This window comes from Leucoraja erinacea, chromosome 34, assembly GCF_028641065.1.
Source record: "Leucoraja erinacea ecotype New England chromosome 34, Leri_hhj_1, whole genome shotgun sequence".
In the NCBI taxonomy this organism is placed as follows: Eukaryota; Metazoa; Chordata; class Chondrichthyes; order Rajiformes; family Rajidae; genus Leucoraja; species Leucoraja erinaceus.
The window spans coordinates 15,731,320-15,748,519 of NC_073410.1; positions in this window are offsets into that span (position 1 = coordinate 15,731,320).

Here is a 17,200-nt window from a genome sequence, read left to right on the forward strand (position 1 = left end):
TATGCAGTTCCTTCCTACACAGACTCAATATTTAGTTTGGTTTAGTTTAGTGTTACAGCGTGGAAAGAGGCCCTTCAGCCCACCGAGTCCGTACCCACCAGTGATCACCCTGTACACTAGTTCTATCCCACACACTCGGGGCAATTTACTGAAGCCAATTAACCTGTAAACCTGCACGTCTTTGTAATGTGCGAGGAAACCAGAGCACCTGGAGAAAACCCACGCGGTCCCAGGGAGAATGTACAAACTCCGTACAGACTGCACCCGTGGTCAGGATCGAACCCTGCTCTCTGGCGCTGTAAGGCAGCAACTCTATTGCTGCGCCACTGTGATGGATCACAGAAGGCAGACCCTGGAGAAGAAATGGAACTGTTCTCTGAGTTGGTGAGGATCAGATGGGAGACTCTGATGCAGATAGAACAGACAATAGACAATAGGTGCAGGAGTTGGCCATTCGGCCATTCAATCCAGCACCGCCTTTCACTGTGATCATGGCTGATCATCCACAATCAGTAGTAGGAGAAACTCCCCTGAGTCCGCTATCTTTAAGAGCTCTATCTAACTCTCTCTTGAAAGCATCAGGGGAATTGGCCTCCACAGCCTTCTAAGGCAGAGAATTCCACGGATTCACAACCCTCTGTGTGAAAAAGTGTTCCCTCATCTCCGTTCCTAATGGCTTACCCATTATTCTTAAAGCATACATTGTGGGAGACTTCAAACAGGGCAAGCTTAAGGCAGGAGCAGAATGGATATCTTAACTAAGAGAGTAAGATGGAAAATAGAGTGAGTTTGACTATGGAATTTGGGACGATTCGAAAATAAATACAGGTGAAATGCAATTTTGTTTAGATGCTGGGAGCGACAGGAAACTATAGATGCTGGAAAGTTGAGTACAAAACAAAGTGCCGGAGGAACTTACACCCCAGCAGTGTGAATATTGATTCCCTAACTTCAGCTAATCTTTGCCTTCCCTCTCTCTCTCCATCCCTCCCCCCCTTTCCCATTTCTCCGACTAGTCTGACTGTCCTCGTTTACATTTTATCTCTCTTTGCTCCATTTTCCTTGATCTCCATCCCCTTTCTCGTTTTCACACCTTATACTTCCTTACCTCTTTATCTCCCTCTCCCCTGACTCTCAGCTTGAAGAAGGGTCTCGGCCCAAAACGTCACCCATTCCTACCACCCAAAGATGCTGCCTGTCCCGCTGAGTTACTCCAGCTTTTTGTGTCGATTGCAGGATGAACTCAGCAGGTCAGGCAGCATCTGTGGAGGGATCAACAGATTGCCAAGAATGAAGGGGGACCCTGCGAGGGGGAAGCTGAGATCAAAGGGGAACCTGGTGAAGGGCCGGCCTGCTATTTCATGCCAGGTTCGTCACTGCAAGGAAATATAGACTGTTCACTAAACTGTTTATAACTTTGTCGGCAATAGACACACGGCGACTCTTTGTGTACTATCTTGGTGGAGTATGTTTGTATGATTTTACCAGATTGTAGGCAAAAGCAAAGAATTTCACTGTACCTGGGTATAGGTAGCAATAAATCATCATTGAATCATTGAATCATTGGATCATTGGAATAGACAGATGATGGTTTGGGGCGGAACCCTTCTTCAGACTGAAGAAAAGCCTTGACACAAAGCGTTGTCCATCCATGTCCGCCACTGATGCTGCCCGACCCACCCAGTTACTCCAGCACGTTGATCTTCACTCAGAAACACTTTTGAAAGTGAGGAAAGGTCTGAAAAGAAGCAATTAAGAGCCATGCCAGATGTCAAATTTGGCAAAAAGTCATCTTCAGCATTTTGGAAGGCCAAAGGAACATAAGAAGGGGTTCGACCCGAAACGTTGCCTATTTACTTCGCTCCATAGATGCTGCCTCACCCGCTGAGTTTATCCAGCATTTTTGTCTACCTTCGATTTTCCAGCATCTGCAGTTCCTTCTTAAGGGCCTGTCCCACTTTCACGACCTAATTCCCGACCTCTGCTGAGTTTGCCCTTGACTCATACTCGCAGCATGGTCGTCACGAGGTCGTAGGACGTTGTAGGTAGGTCGTGATGCTAGTCGTAGGTACTCGTGGCATCAAGAAGGTCGGGGCGTTTTTTCTAGCCTGATGAAAAATGTCCATGAGTAAAAAAGGTTGTGAATTAGGTCATGAAAGTGGGACAGGCCCTTTAAACATAAACAGATCTTTGTGGGCTAGAAACTCCAGACTTAAGGTGGATTAAGGTGATGAACAGTGGGTTTGTTAAGGTCATGGGGAAGAATTGCACTATCAAAAGAAAAGCTCCCTGCCCTTTCCTTGCAGTGAAAACTATGATGAGATCGTTAATCATCCAGAGATCATCCTTGTCTGGCGGCGTTAGTATATGGGTACGTACATAGTTGTGGAGAAGATAGATTTTAGTGTGTTTATGGGTTGATGTGCCTGCTCTTGTGCAGTTCTGTTCTATGTTCCATGTTCTGTATTCTATGTATCGCTCCCATCTTTGTCAGTTTCGTTTAGTTTAGTTTAGAGATACAGCGCGGAAACAGGCTCCATGGCTCACCGAGTCCGCACCGCCCAGCAATCCCCGCACGCTAACACTATCCTACACACTCCGCACAGGGGCAATTTATACATTTATACCAAGCCAATAAACCTACAAACCTGTACACCGCAGAGAAAAACCCACGCAGGTCACGGGGAGAACGTACAAACTCCGTACAGACAGCACCTGTAGTCGTGATCGAACGCAGGTCTCTGGCACTGTAAAGGGCCTGTCCCACTTTCCCGAGTTGCTCACAAATTCTCCTGAATTTTCCCCTTGATTCAAACTCTGAGGATGTCTGTAACGAGTCCGCAGGAGTCCGTGGATATATCGTAGCGGCTCGTTCTGCCAGCCGTAGGTACTTGGGGCTATTTTTTTAACTCATGGACATTTATCATCAGGACGAAAAAATGTCCCGAATTAGCTGATGCCCCGAGTACCTACGGCTGGCATAACGAGCCGCTACGGTGTATCCACAGACTCCTACGGCCTCCTACGGACTCGTTACAGATATTCTCCGTGTTTGAATCAAGGGGAAAAGTTGGGAGAATTCGTGAGTAACTCACGGACAAGTGGGACAGGCCCTACAGGCAGTAGCTCTACAGCTGCGCCACCGTGCCACATTAAAAAATAGGTTGAAAAATAGATTAGCAATATAGGCGCTGTTGTAATTGCCCACATGTAACAACTCATTTATCACACCACTGGCCCAAGAATAGTGGTTCAGCCAAGTGTCGGAGGAGTGAATTGACCAAGAATTTACGGGCGATTTCCCTTGTTCTTCTTACAAATGGTGCCATTATATGCTGGATTTGCCCGAAAGCTGGTACAAGTCCACCACCGATTTTCTGGCAACTGGTGATCCAGCGCCTCCTTTAATCCGGATAAAATTAGGAGAACGCACTTGAAATTCCCACCGGAAGTCCCCCTGAAAATGTGGCGCCTAGGCCGGGTGAGGCGGCCGATCTCGACCTCATCGGGACTTCCGCGGCCAATCAGCGGGTCGAATTAGCCCCCTGCTGCCGGGGCTCTGGAACTCCGGCCCGGCTGGAGCCGGCGGATCCGTTCCCATAGCCGACTTCCGAGGCCGTGACCTTTGTTGGTCCGACAAGGCTCTAGAACAGAGGGTGCCGGAAAATCAGTGGTTGACTGCACCTGCGTAAGTGCAGCGATCTCAAGCATTGCACTTGAGTCCAGTTTTATTCATTTTTAGTTTATTGTCACGTATACAGTGAAAAACATTTGTTGTCTGCTGACCAGCCAGCGGAGAGACAATACATGATTACAATCAAGCCATCCACAGTGTACAGATACATGATAAAGGGAATAACGAGAATTATATTTAGTACAAGATAAAATCCAGTAACGTGCGATCAAGGACAGTCAGAGGGTCTCCAATGTGGTAAATAGTAGTTCAGGACTGCTCCCCAGTTGTTGAAAGGATGGTTCAGTTGCCTGATAACAGCTGAGAAGAAACTGTCCCTGAATATGGAGGTGTGTGTTTTCACACTTCTATACATTTTATCCGAGAGGGGAGAAGAGGGAGTGACCGGGGGTGAGATACATCCTTGATTATGCTGCTGGCCTTGCCGAGGCAACGTAAGGTGCAAATTGAGCCAATAGAAGGGAGATCAACACAAAAAGCTGGAGTAACTCAGCGGGACAGGCAGCATTCCTTCTCTCAAGAGATGCTGCCTGTCCCGCTGAGTTACTCCAGCTTGTTGTGTCTATCTGCAGTTCCTTCTTATTCAATGGATGGGGTGTTGTTTGTGTGATGGTCTGGGCTGCATCCACAATTCTCTGCAATTTCTTGTGATCGTGAATAGAGCTGTTCCCAAACTGTGCTGTGATACATCGTGATAAAATGCTTTCCACAACGCATCTGCAGAAGGATCGAACCCGGGGCTCTGGCACTGTAAGTCAGTAGCTATACCGCTGAGTCATTGTGCCACCCCCTGTGATATATGGACTGATATAGAGTGTGCTACCTAAAATTGGAGAACCTGATACTGAGTCCCAAAGTTTGCAAGCTGTCAAGGTAAAAGATGAGGGGTTGTTAGAAACATAGAAACATAGAAACATAGAAAATAGGTGCAGGAGGAGGCCATTCGGCCCTTCGAGCCAGCACCGCCATTCATTGTGATCATGGCTGATCGTCCCCAATCAGTAACCCGTGCCTGCCTTCTCCCCATATCCCTTGATTCCACTAGCCCCTAGGGCTCTATCTAACTCTCTCTTAAATCCATCCAGTGACTTGGCCTCCACTGCCCTCTGTGGCAGGGAATTCCACAAATTCACAACTCTCTGGGTGAAATATTTTTTTCTCACCTCAGTCTTAAATGGCCTCCCCTTTATTCTAAGACTGTGGTCCCCTGGTTCTGGACTCGCCCAACATTGGGAACATTTTACCTGCATCAAGCTTGTCCAGTACTTTTATAATTCCATATGTTTCTACAAGATCCACCCTCATCCTTCTAAACTCCAGTGAATACAAGCCTAGTCTTTTCAATCTTTCCTCATATGACAGTCCCGCCATCCCAGGGATCAATCTCGTGAACCTACTCTGCACAAGGATGTCCTTCCTCAAATTAGAAGACCAAAACTGTACACAATACTCCAGATGTGGTCTCACCAGAGCCGTATACAACTGCAGAAGAACCGCTCTACTCCTATACTTCTTCAAGCTTCACTCGGGCTTCATTGCAACATTACAAGAGACAAGATTGTTTGATTGTCAAATGTACCAAAAAGGAACAATGAAATTCCTGAACAATGAAGAGGCAAACGGGCAGCACGGTGGCGCAGCGGTAGAGTTGCAGCCTCACAGCGCCAGAGACCCGGGTTGTAGAATGATTGGCTTGGTATAAATGTAAATTATCTCTTGTATGTGTAGGATAGTATTAGTGTACAGTGAATCGCTGTCGCTGGTCGGCATGGACAAAGTGGGCCAAAGGACCCGTTTCCACACTGTATCTCTAAACTAAACTAAACTAAACTAAACTAAACCACCTGGAAATCTAGGTTTCACCCATCCATAGGATTCTCTTGATTCATTGCATGTTACTTCAATAATTGGTCGAACAAGATTTTCTAATTAACACCTGGTCTTGTAGTTTTCCATGTTTCCTGATGTAACATCTTAATAAAAGGTTTAAATAATTCCTTGATAGCAGCACTAATATGACCCATTGTTGTTTGCTTTCCGCCTGCTTGCCTTCTTGAATAAAAGAGGTCCATTTCCTATTTTCCAATCCAATGGAACTTTCCCCAATTTAAGTTACGGTTTATTATAGTCACGTGTACGGAGGTAAAGTTAATAGCTTTGTTTTGCATGCTTACTGAACGCTGCCCAGTCCATCACAGGTACTGACCTCCCCGCCATTAAAGGAATCTATGAGAGTCACTGCCTCAAAAAGGCAGCCAGCATCATCAGGGCCCCACACCACCTACATCACCCACCACCATGTATCTATTCTCTTGAACTTCTACAGTGTACAGAAGGGAGCATATGGACTGGCTGCATCAGGGCTGGGTTCGGCAACTTGAATGCCCAGGAATTAAGACAAAAGGCAGCCAGCATCATCAGAGACCTACACAATAGACAATAGACAATAGGTGCAGGAGTAGGCCATTGGGCCCATGAGCCAGCACCGCCATTCAATGGCTGATCATCCCCAATCAGTGTACCCCGTTCATGCCTTCTCCCCACATCCCCTGACTCCGCTATTTTTAAGAGCCCTATCTAGCTCTCTCTTGAAAGCATCCAGAGAACCTGCCTCCACCGCCCTCTGAGGCAGAGAATTCCACAGACCATCCTGGCCACGCTCTCATTTCATTCCTGCCATCGGGAAGAAAGTACAGGAGCCTGAAAACTGTAACGTCCAGGTTCAGGAACAGCTTCTTCCCTACAGCCTTCAAGCTCTTGAGCACCATAACCTCAAATAGGCCCTGAACTACATAGACTTGGTGACATTATTTTTGACTTTGCACTGAAATTGAACTTTTTTGTTGTTTATTTTCCTGCACTAAACGTTATTCCCTTTATCATGCATCTGTATAGTGTGGGTGGCTCAATTGTAAATACACATAGTCCTTCCGCTGACTGGTTAGCACGCAACAAAAGCTTCTCACCGTACCTCGGTACAGGTGACAATAAACTGAACTGCAAACTTCAAAGTTTTGCCCCAAAATTAGAGCATGTCAAAGATTTTTCTGAATAGTTGTTCCATTATGATAGGTAATATTTCAGTAATAATGCTCCTCATTCTGTTACCAAAGGATGTTCATTTTTGGTACATGTGTCAATAAACTAAACTAAACTAAACTAAATTAAACTGAACTACACTATTACAATCAGTCTGAAGAAAGGTCCCGACCTGAAATGTTGCCAACCCATCACATGCATGGATGTTGCCTGGTCTGTTCAGTTATTCCAGCACTAAGTGGGCTTCTGGATTATGCAAGGCCTTCCGATGCAGATGAATTCTGAGCTTTGTCTCCTTCCACATCCCACCATATCATAAAGTCATAAGGAATAGGAGTAGAATTAGGCCATTCAGCCCATCAAGTCTACTCTGCCATACAATCATGACTAATCTATCACTCCGTCCTAAACCCAATATTCTGCCTTCACCCCATAACCCCTGACACCTCACCTGTACTAATCAAAAATCTATCTATCTCTTCTTTAAAAATATCCACTATCTTGGCCTCCACAGCCTTCAGTGGCAAAGAATTCCACAGATTCACCACCCTCTGACTAAAGAAATGTCTCCTCATCTCCTTCCTAAAAGAACGTCCTTTAATTATGAGGCTATGACCTCTAGTTCTAGACTCTCCCACTTGTGGAAACATCCTCTCCACATCCACTCTATCCAAGCCTTTCAGTATCCTGTACGTATCAATCAGTCTGCCCCAAACTATCGTAAGCACATTTGTACCACTACACCATCCTACCTGTTGTAATAAACTGCCATCAATTACAAATTCTCACATTGTATTGCAGGTTATGAAAAAAGCATTCAAGGTTTCAAGTCACAACCCGATGTCTAATCTGGGCCCAGTGTCTGGAGGCAATAAATTACGTTACTTTCCACCCATGAATCATAAAACCTTCAGTGTGTTACAAAAATAGAGACGTAGACAATAGGTGCAGGAGTAGGCCATTCAGCCCTTCGAGCCAGCACCGCCATTCAATATGATCATGGCTGATCATCCAAAATCAATACCCCGTTCCTGCTTTCTTCCCATATCCCTTGATTCCTTAGCACTAAGAGCTAAATCTAACTACCACTTGAATACATCCAGTGAATTGGCCTCCACTGCCTGCTGTGGCAGAGAATTCCACAGATTCACAACTCTCTGGGAGAAAATGTTTTTCCTCATCTCAGTCCTAAATGTCCTACCCCTTATTCTTATGCCCCTGTCCCACATAGGAAACCTGAACGGAAACCTTTGGAGACCTTGCGCTTCACCCAAGGTTTTCATGCGGTTCCAGGAGGTTCCCGGAGGTTTTTGTCAGTCTCCCTACCTGCTTCCACTACCTGCAACCTCCAGCAACCACCTGCAACCTCCGGGTTTCCGTCCAGGTTTTCTAAGTGGGACAGGGGCATTACACTGTGACCCCTGGTTCTGGACTCCCCCAACATCGGGGACATTTTTCCAGCATCTAACCTATCCTCCCTTAAGAATATTATATCTTTCTATAAGATCCCCTTCATCTGCAGAGAGAGCAATGTTGACCTAAATGCTACCCGACCTGCCAAGTCCTTCAAGCATTCTTTGTTTTCATTTCAGGTTTAAAATGTAAACTACTGTTAGCCCTAAGAGCCACATCCAACTCTCTCTTGAATACATTCAGTGAATTGGCCTCCACTGCCTTCTCTGGCAGGGAATTCCACAGATTCACAACTCTCTGGGTGAAAACTCTGGGTCGTGCAGAGATCTCTGTAGAAATAAATATCTTTCCATGTAGAATTGACTGTGGCGGCACGGTGGTGCAGCGGTAGAGTTGCTGCCTTACAGCGCCAGAGACCCGTGTTCAATCCTGACTACGGATGACTAGTTGAGGTTACTAGGAGCGATATTGATTGGCTTTTTCCTGTCTCACTGAATCTAAATCTGGCAATTGTGAGTAAAGGCTGCTTAATAAAACATCGATATTCTTGTTTGCTCTCCATGTGCACAATCGCAGCACGGTGGCACAGCAGTAGAGTTACTGCCTCACAGCGCCAGAGTCCCGGGTTCAATCCTGACCACGGACGCTGCCTATAGTGAGTTTTGTCCAGAGATACAGCACGGAAACAGGCTCTTCGGCCCACCGGGTCCGCGCCGACCAGCGATCCCCGCACATTAACACTATCCTACATCCACTAGGGCCAATTTTTACTTTTACCAATTAAAACCTCAAACATGCACGTCTTTGGAGTGTGGGAGGAAACCGAAGATCTCAGAGAAAACCCACGCGGTCACGGGGAGAACGTACAAACTCCATACGGACAGCACCCGTAGTTGGGATCGAACTGGGATCTCCAGCGCTGCATTTGTTGTGAGGCTGCAACCCTACCGCTGCGCCACCATGACCAACCAATGTACGTTCACCCTGAGACCACGTGGGTTTTCTCCGGGTGCTCTGGTTTCCTCCCACACTCCAAAGACGTACAGGTTTGTTTTGTTAATTGGCTTTGGTAAAAATTGTAAATTGTCCCATGTGTGTGGGATAGAGCTATCGTGCACGGGGTGGTCGCTGGTGGGCGCGGACTCGGAGGGCCGAAGGGCCTGTTTCCGCACTGTATCTCCACAGCCTACAGTCTAAACACAGCAGTGGAAACCTACAGTCCCTCCGCAACCGAAGATCAACGCCGGGGATGGGCGCAGAGCCCGCAGAGCCCGCAGAGTGGTGGGAAGCTGTTTAAATCCAGCCAGCTATCGATCCGAGTGGCTGAATGGAGGAGCAGTGACTGAATGTGTTCTGCCTCCCATCTTCAGTGAAGGAGCAAGCTGCCTCCCAGCCCCCTCCCCCCTCCCCCCCCCCTCCCCTCCACTGCACTGCACTGCCAGGCCAAACACATGATGAATTGCCTTGTCAACAGAATTCATTCAGGGACCAATTAATTCTGCAGAAATGAACTGGAGCCATCAGTTGGTGAAAAACTCAGTGCAAGGGAAGGGAAGCTCTGTAACGCTGGAAGTTAGTCTGACAGAAATTGGTCATTTACTGCTTTAGTGCACCAGAGACAGCCCTGTCATACACAATGCCATGGCAGGGTTCCCCTGGTACTTTATTTATTAATTATCCCGAGCAGCCAGGGCGTTTAACTGTCTCACTCCACACACGTCAACTTGACTTCTTGTCATCTTTTTTTTTTTTTTTTTTTTTTTTTTTTTTTTTTTTTTTTTTTTTTGCAAACAGATCCTTAAGCTACTTGGAGGTTAATGGAATGAAACCCTCGTCTTTCCAAAAATGTAAAGTATTTCTTTTGAGGGAAGTGAACAAATAACATGTTTTATTTTTCCAGTGTGTCAGCGGAACCTCTTGTTTCAACGAGTGGCCATTTTGGGTTGAAACACCAATGGTTAAAGGGCGCCTTCCGCGTGGTTCCCCGTGATGGGGAAGAACTTAAAGGCGACTCATGTCCATGATAGACAATAGACAATAGATCAATAGACAATAGACAATAGGTGCAGGAGTAGGCCATTTGGCCCTTCGAGCCAGCACCACCAATCAATGTGATCATGGCTGATCATCCCCAATCAGTACCCCGTTCCTGCCTCTCCCCATTTCCCCTGACTCCGCTATTTTTAAGAGCCCTATCTAGCTCTCTCTTGAAAGCATGATGCTGCCGAAAGGCGATTCATCATAGAAACATAAAAATTAGGTGCAGGAGTAGGCCATTCAGCCCTTCGAGCCTGCACCGCCATTCAATATGATCATGGCTGATCATCCAACTCAGTATCCCATACCTGCCTTCTCTCCATACCCCCTGATCCCCTTAGCCACAAGGGCCACATCTAACTCCCTCTTAAATATAGCCAATGAACTGGCCTCAACTACCCTCTGTGGCAGAGAGTTCCAGAGATTCACCACTCTCTGTGGGAAAAAAGTTCTCCTGATCTCGGTTTTAAAGGATTTCCCCCTTATCCTTAAGCTGTGACCCCTTGTCCTGGACTTCCCCAACATCGGGAACAATTCGGGATTCCTATTTTGACATTGAATTGGAGACGAAAGAAACAGCCAATGTTGGAATCTCAAGGAAAAACACAAAGTGCTGGAGAAAACCAGAGGGTCAGGCAGCATCTTTGGAGGGAATGGACAGATGGGCTTCCTTCTTAGAGTCTCAGAGTCTTACAGCATGGAAAGTTGCCCTTCAGCCCAACAGCAAACATATCCCATCTACACGAGTTCCACCTGCCTGCATTTGGCCCATATCCCTCTAAACCTGTCCTGTCCATGTACCTCTCGAAACGTTCCTTAAACGTTGCGATAGTACCTGCTTCAACTACTTCATCTGGCAGCTCGTTCCGTACACTTACCACCCACCACTCTTTGTGTGAAAAGGTTACCTCTCGGGTTTCTATTAAGTCTTTCCAGCTTCACCTTAAACCTATTTCCTCTGGTTCTTGAGTCCCCTACTGGGCAAGAGACTCTGTGCGTCTACCCGATCTATTCCTCTCATGATTTTGTACACCTTTATAAGATCACCCCTCAGCCTCCTGCATGCCAAGAAATAGAATCCTAGCCTACTCAACCTCTCCCTATAGCTCAGACCCTCGAGTCCTGGCAACATCCTTAAAAATCTTCTCTGGGCCCTTTCCAGCTTGACAACATTCATAGTAACATAGAAAATAGGTGCAGGAGTAGGCCATTCGGCCCTTCGAGCCTGCACCGCCATTCAATATGATCATGGCTGATCATCCAACTCAGTATCCTGTACCTGCCTTCTCTCCATACCCCCTGATCCCTTTATCCACAAGGGCCATATCTAACTCCCTCTTAAATATAGCCAATGAACTGGCCTCAACTACCTTCTGTGGCAGAGAATTCCAGAGAATCACCACTCTCTGTGTGAAAAATGTTTTCCTCATCTCGGTCCTAAAAGATTCCCCCCTTATCCTTAAACTGTGACCCCTTGTTCTGGATCTCAAACTAGTCTGAGTAATATCTTTTAAATTATTTTATGGATTTAAGGCAACTATCTTACATTAATGTCTTGAAATCATTTGTGAGACATATCTCCGCCATAGACATCCCAACAGGTGGCCAAAGTAAGCTCTTGGTCTTTCTCCAGCCCCGCTATTGAATTGATTGAGGAGATCAAGAAGGTTTTGGGTCTGAATTGAGTCTCAGCATGCTACTAATAATGTCAGGATCTCAGGTCGGTCTTGTAAACTCAATGGATTGGTTTATTTGCTGAGAATATAGACTGAAGTCTCACTTACGTAAGAATGCTGTTCATCGATTACAGCTCAGCATTCAACACCATTTTCCATCAAAACTGATCACCAAACTCGGTAACCTGGGCATCGACCCCTCCCTCTGCAACTGGATACTGGACTTTCTAACCAACAGACCCCAGTCTGTGAGGTTAGACAAGCACACCTCTTCAACCCTCACCCTGAACACCGGCGTTCCACAGGGCTGTGTGCTGAGCCCCCTCCTCTACTCCCTCTTCACCTATGACTGCACACCTGTACATGGTACTAACACCATCATCAAGTATGCAGATGATACAACGGTGATTGGCCTCATCAGCAACAACGATGAGCTGGCCTACAGGGAGGAGGTCCAGCACTTAGCAGCATGGTGCGCTGACAACAACCTGGCCCTTAACTCCAAGAAGACCAAGGAGCTCATTGTAGACTTCAGGAAGTCCAGAGGCGCCACGCACACCCCCATCCACATTAACGGGACGGAGGTGGAACGTGTTTCTAGCTTCAGGTTCCTGGGAGTCAACATCTCCGATGACCTCTCTTGGACCCACAATACCTCTACTCTGATCAAGAAGGCTCATCAGCGTCTCTTCTTCCTGAGGAGACTGAAGAAGGTCCATCTGTCTCCTCAGATCCTGGTGAACTTCTACCGCTGCACCATCGAGAGCATCCTTACCAACTGCATCACAGTATGGTATGGCAACTGCTCTGTCTCCGACCGGAAGGCATTGCAGAGGGTGGTGAAAATTGCCCAACGCATCACCAGTTCCTCACTCCCCTCCATTGAGTCTGTCCAAAGCAAGCGCTGTCTGCGGAGGGCGCTCAGCATCGCCAAGGACTGCTCTCACCCCAACCATGGACTGTTTACCCTCCTACCATCCGGGAGGCGCTACAGGTCTCTCCGTTGCCGAACCAGTAGGTCGAGGAACAGCTTCTTTCCGGCGGCTGTCACTCTACTCAACAACGTACCTCGGTGACTGCCAATCACCACCACCCCCCCCCCTCCCCCCGGACACTTATTATTATTTATTCAAATCGTTTGCTATGTCGCTCTTCAAGGGAGATGCTAAATGCATTTCGTTGTCTCTGTACTGTACACTGACAATGACAATTAAAATTGAATCTGAATCTGAAGTCACCAACCCCTTCCCCTTTCATTTGCCCTATATCCCTCCTAGAAACATAGAAACATAGAAATTAGGTGCAGGAGTAGGCCATTCGGCCCTTCGAGCCTGCACCGCCATTCAATATGATCATGGCTGATCATCCAACTCAGTATCCCCGTACCTGCCTTCTCTGCTATAAGTTTCTTATAGAAACTTACAAAATTCTTAAGGGGTTGGACAGGCTAGATGCAGGAAGAAGAGTTAGATGTGGCCCTTGTGGCTAAGGGGATCAGGGGGTATGGAGAGAAGGCAGGTACGGGATACTGGGTTGGATGATCAGCCATGATCATATTGAATGGCGGTGGAGGCTCGAAGGGCCGAATGGCCTACCCCTGCACCATATTTCTATGTTTCTATGTTTCTCCATACCCCCCTGATCCCCTTAGCCACAAGGGCCACATCTAACTCCCTCTTAAATATAGCCAATGAACTGGCCTCAACTACCCTCTGTGGCAGAGAGTTCCAGAGATTCACCACTCTCTGTGTGAAAAAAGTTCTTCTCATCTCGGTTTTAAAGGATTTCCCCTTTATCCTTAAGCTGTGACCCCTTGTCCTGGACTTCCCTAACATCGGGAACAATCTTCCTGCATCTAGCCTGTCCAACCCCCTTAAGAATTTTGTAAGTTTCTATAAGATCCCCTCTCAATCTTCTAAATTCTAGAGAGTATAAACCAAGTCTATCCAGTCTTTCTTCATAAGACAGTCCTGACATCCCAGGAATCAGTCTGGTGAACCGTCTCTGCACTCCCTCTATGGCAATAATGTCCTTCCTCAGATTTGGAGACCAAAACTGTACGCAATACTCCAGGTGTGGTCTCACCAAGACCCTGTACAACTGCAGTAGAACCTCTCTGCTCCTATACTCAAATCCTCTCCTCTCACATTTGTACACACCTCATCCCACACTTAGTAAGACCTCCATTGGGCCCCATATGTGAGGAAGGATGTGCTGGCTCTGGAGAGGGTCCAGAGGAGGTTTACAAGAATGATCCCAGGAATTAGTAGGTTAACCTATGATAAGTGTTTGTCAGCACTTGGCCTGTACTTGCTGGTGTTTAGAAGAATGAATGAAAGGCTTGGATAGAGTGGATGTGGAGAGGTTGTTTCCACTAGTGGGAGCGTCTGGAACAAGGTCACAGCCTCAGAATTAAAGGATGCTTTGTTTGGAAGGAGATGAGGAGACATTTCTTTAGTCGGAGGGCGGTGAATCTGTGGAATTCTCTGCCACAGAAGGCTGTGGAGGCCAAGGCAGTGGATGTATTTAAGGCAGAGATAGATAGATTCTTGATTAGTACAGGTGTCAGAAGTTATGGGGAGAAGGCAGGAGAATGGGGTTATGAGGGAGAGATAGATCAGCCATGATTGAATGGTGGGGTAGACTTGGGCCGAATGGCCTAATTCTGCTCCTATCACTTATGACCTTATGACCTCCATATTATCGCTATGCACAGTGTTCCAGAATTTGAGACAAACCAACAATTTCAGCCCAGATGAACTTAATACATGGTAGACGTAAGGTCGTGGAAGTAGAACTCTCTTTCTCATCGACTCCCGTAAATGAACTGTTTTTTTAAAGTTATTGCAGAGAACAGTTTGCCCTTGGACCTGCTTCTATGGACGATCTCAGGTGAAAGAGTTGCCCATTCTTCAGGTGTGTGTTGAATCAATGAGAATCGGCAAATCTTTTAGTTATGGGGAGACTATGAGGGGGGGCACAATGACGCAGATGGCAGAGCAGTGCCAGAGACACGGGTTCGATCCTGACCTCGGGTGCTGTCTGTATGGAGTTTGTACATTCTCGCTGTGACCATGTGGGTTTCCTCCAGGTGTTCCTGTTACCTCCCACATCCCAAAGACGTGCGACTTTGTACGTTGATTGGGCCTCTGTACAAATGCCCTTAGTGTGTCGCGAGTGGATGAGAAAGTGGGATAACATAGAATTAGTGTGAATGGGCGATAAATGGTCAGAGTGGACTGGATGGGCTGAAGGGTATTAGGGCAGTTTCCTTGCTATATTAGGGCAGCACAGTGGAGTAGAGTTATAATTGCTGACTTACAGTGCCAGAGACCGGGGTTCATTCCTGACTGAGGGGGGCTGTCTGTACGGAGTTTGTACCTTCTCCCTGTGACAGTGGTGGTTTTCGCCGAGTGCTCCAGTTTCTTTCCACACTCATTGTTAATGGAGGGTTTGTAGGTTTGTAGATTAATTGGCTTCTGTAAATTGTAAATTGTTCCTAGCGTGTAGAATAGTACAAGCATACTGGTCGACACGGTCTTGGTGGGCCGAAGGAATGTTTCCATCTCTAAAGTCTAAAGCAAAGTTTAAATCTCTAAACAAAATAAAGCAACACAAACTAAAACTAAACTAAACTAAACTAAAGTAAATCTCCAAACTAAATGAAATGAAACAAAATTAAATGAAATTAAACAAAACTAAACTAAACTGAACCGAACTAAACTAAACTAAACTCATTCTCTAAACTAAATGAAATGAAGTGAAATTGAACTAAACTAAACTAAACCAAACTAATCTAAACAAAACTGTCCTCCTGGATCGATGCATACATACCGCAACTAAACAAAATGTCACATCTTTCTTTTCTTCAGAGATGCTGTCTGACCCGCTGAGTTACTCCAGCTTTTGTGTCTATCTTTGTTTTAAACCAGCATCTGCAGTTCTTTCCAACACAGTAAACCTCTCTCAGCCGATGCAAGGAACTGCAGATGCTGGTTTACAAAGAAGAAGGGTCCCGACCGCCACGTCACCTATCCATGCTCTCCAGGGATGCTGGCTGACCCGCTGTTACTCCAATAAAATGTTTCACCTTCAGTTTGCAAATGAAACCATTTAAAAAGAACAGTACCTCCATTGACATCTCTTTATTTTCTGGCCTGGATGAACCTTCTTCACTTCACTGCACAATCTGATAATAATCTTCAATCTTCCCCCATTAAGAATAGTGACCACAGTTAGATTACAACTCCATGGCCAACAGAAAGGTTCTGATGCCTCAACGTAACACCCTCGATCTCCAACATTAAGACTTGTTCACTGTGATCAACACTTGACACTACGTTAAGCTTAAGAAACTGCAGATGTTGGTTTATACCAAAGATAGATACAAAGTGATGGAGTAACTCAGCAGGTCAGGCAGCATCCCTGGAGAACATGGATAGGTGACGTTGTGGGTCTGGACCCTTCTTCTTTGTAAACCAGCATCAGCAATTCTTTGTATCTACTGGGAGGCTGAGCCGAACCATCATGGTCTGGTTTGGCTCAGCCACCAAGCACGACATCCGGAGGCTGCAGCGAATCGTCCGATCAGCTGAGAAGGTTGTTGGCTGCAACCTTCCCCCCCCAATTGATGAACTGTACACTGCAAGGGCCAGGAAGCGAGCAGGTAAGATCATCTCTGACCCTTCTCACCCTGGCCACAAACTCTTTGAATCACTTCCCTCTGGAAGGCGACTCCGGATTGTCAAAGCTGCCACAGCCAGACATAAAAACAGCTTTTTTCCACGAGCAGTAGTTCTATTCAATAACCAAAAGTCTGTAGCCTCCTTTTGCTCTGGAATTTTATTTCATTCACATGTTTAAACTATAATGTTTTATTCTTAATGTTCAATGTTTTATGTGTCATTCTTAATTGTTACGGTATGTTGTGTTGTTACTTGTGAGTAGAGCACCAAGGCAAATTCCTTGTATGTGTACATACTTGGCCAATAAACGTATTCATTCGGGGGTGATGTTTTAGGAAGGGACCCTTCTCGAGACTGAAAGTGGGGAGTGGGGTAGGAGGTGAAGAGCTGGAGGTAAGAAAAGACCAGGACCAAACAAGGTTCGGCCACAAATGGCCTCAGATAAACCAAACCAAACCAACTCCCTTGGGATATTTTCTGACATTAAAGGCACAATAGAAATGTGTGTGTTGTCAGCCTCACTGACTTTACTTCAACAAAAGTTTTTGTGAGATTAAACAATTTACAATTTAAACCTGAAAGAAAAAGAAATGCTGATCAAAATGTGGAGATTTAATTTCATGGACTCAAACTGCAAATACCTGACTGCTGATGAG